The sequence below is a fragment of the Mus pahari genome, chromosome 2 (genome assembly GCF_900095145.1).
Source record: "Mus pahari chromosome 2, PAHARI_EIJ_v1.1, whole genome shotgun sequence".
NCBI lineage: Eukaryota > Metazoa > Chordata > Mammalia > Rodentia > Muridae > Mus > Mus pahari.
Genome location: NC_034591.1, coordinates 146,759,863 through 146,762,228, shown reverse-complemented (window position 1 = coordinate 146,762,228; position 2,366 = coordinate 146,759,863). Strand labels below are relative to the sequence as shown.

The window sequence follows — 2,366 nt, the reverse complement described above, 5'->3', positions numbered from 1 at the left end:
TGGGAACTGATTGACTGCAGCTCCTCCAGTGTAAAATTTTCATAGTAAGAGCAAACATTGAAAATAAGACTTCTCAGTCTTATTCCATTGAGTTTCTAAAGCATTGACACCCATTCACCAGAAAAAAAACAAAGGGGGAGTAAGGGGTTTTCAGACATGTTTGATGGATCTTCACATTTGGGACATGGAACTGAGGAGCCAGAGGGATGCTCCTGTGTGTCTACAGCTTTATTTGTCACATAGTTACTTTTCCTTTCCCAGTTAGTTAAAGTAGATGCTTGGAGTAGTGGTGACAATCATGACAGTAGATAGGATCTGTGGGAAATGGCTGAGAAACAAGCTGTTTCTGAAAGTAGAGACCAGAGGACTGATTCAACTGGTCATCATGTGTATAAATACAGCGATTTCAGATGAAGCCAAGTTGTGGAACAAAGATATCTGAGGAAGAATTCTGCTGGAATAGATCCAACAACCACAGTCTCATTCTGCTTCCGCACAGAGAAATAGAACAAACCAGGAGCAAATCTATGCAGTTTAGAATTCTATCTTAGGGTTTCAACACACACCTGCACACATACACAAGCGTGCATGCACAAACACGCACATACACACAGACACACAAACACACACACAGACACACACACACACATATGCACTTAACCACATGTACATACACACGCAAACACTCATGTATATAGATTTATACTCATAGACACATATGTCTCTTGTTTTTAGAGAGAATTTTTTTACCCAACTAATTGTGAGGAGCAGGTTTGGCTGTGGCCCCAAGATGGCACCCGGGACTGCCGCCAAGTCTAACAGCTAACAACTGACTTCCTCATATCCCTCAAGATAGCCACATATGTTAAACTGCACTGCACAGATGCACCACAACAAAAGATCAGATGATATGACGAATGTTATCCTGTGCCAATGAAATGTGCCTACGTGGAATAGGGTGATGGGGAGTGGACTAGAGGGTATAAAATGGGATGGCCAAGAGAGGATGGTGGATCTTTTTAGTGCACATAGTTATGTTCCTGAATAAACTGCTTTGAGAAGGACATCAGTTTCTTCCCTTCTTTTCTGCTGGTCGGAGATGGTAGCGACAAGTAATAATCTAAATCAGTGGTTGTCAAGTTGTGAATCTCAACCCCTTGGATGGTTGAACAACCCTTTCACAGCAGTCACATATCAGATATTTACATTACAATTTGTAACAGTAACAATATTACAGTTAGGAAATTGCAAAAAATAACTTTATAGTTGGGTTCAGCACATGACGGAGGGTAGCAAAGGGTCGCAGCATTAGGAAGGTGATCTAAGTGATGTAGAACCACTGATCTAGGTGAATGTGCTATGCTGACTTACAAAAGAGCATTAATTTCATGCTAATGGTAAGTCGCTTATATTCTGATACAAATGAAAGATTAATTCAGTTGCTATGTAAGTTTCTAAACCAATATTTTCTACTTTAATTATCTTGTTTTGTAATGTATATATAGATAAAAGTGAAACAAAAAAATTGAAATAAGTGTTTTGAGCAGAGAGAGAGAGACAGAAATGACCTGGTTGGGTGGGTAAAGAGATTGGGAGGTTCTTGGAGGAGTTGGAAGAGAGGAAAAGTAGGACCAAAATATATTATATATGAGTGGGTAGTGAAGACATCCTCATGGAGACAGGGGCATAAGGAGGAGGTATGGGATGTGAAACAGTGGAAGGGTGGACAGGGGCGAGGGGGGTGAATAAAATTTGGAATATAAATAAATGAATGAATAAATAAATAAATATAATAATTTACAATAAAAAAGAAAATAATCAAAATTACAAAAGAAATCAAATGTCAGTAAGCAGTTTCAACAAAATTCATCAGATAAGAATATCTGAAATCATACTTAGCAGCAACTCTCTTCCTACCAATTACCAGTTATTGACTTCCCATGTAAAAATACTCCCATATAACGGTTACTTTTGAGTGTGTGTAATAAGTCACAGTTAAGGTGGATCATGAAATTTATATCTATATTGTGTTTTCTGTAGTTACCCTGGCTTAAGTTTTTTACTCTGTCAAATAGACATAAAACAAGCATTATAAAACATGAATAATATTAAATTTTCATCCAATTATTTAAATTATTTATTTTATTTAAATTTTTCACACTCTAGATTATTTATTTTATTTAATTTTTTTTCACACTCTAGATTTTATTCCCCTCTTGGTCCAACTTCCGACTGTTCCATATCCCATAATCTCTCCCTGCCTCCTGATTCCATGAGAATGTCACCACCCACCACCACCACCACACCAGACCACTAAACACCCTAGGGCCTCCAATTTCCTGAGGGTTAGGTGCATCTTTTCTGAC

At 37.8% G+C, this 2,366-nt stretch overlaps 1 protein-coding gene across 1 annotated transcript in view; it reads left to right on the top strand.

The window, feature by feature from the left end:
* The window catches only part of LOC110316929 (taste receptor type 2 member 104-like), a 3,465-nt gene that overhangs the window by 928 nt on the left and 171 nt on the right, over positions 1-2,366 (top strand).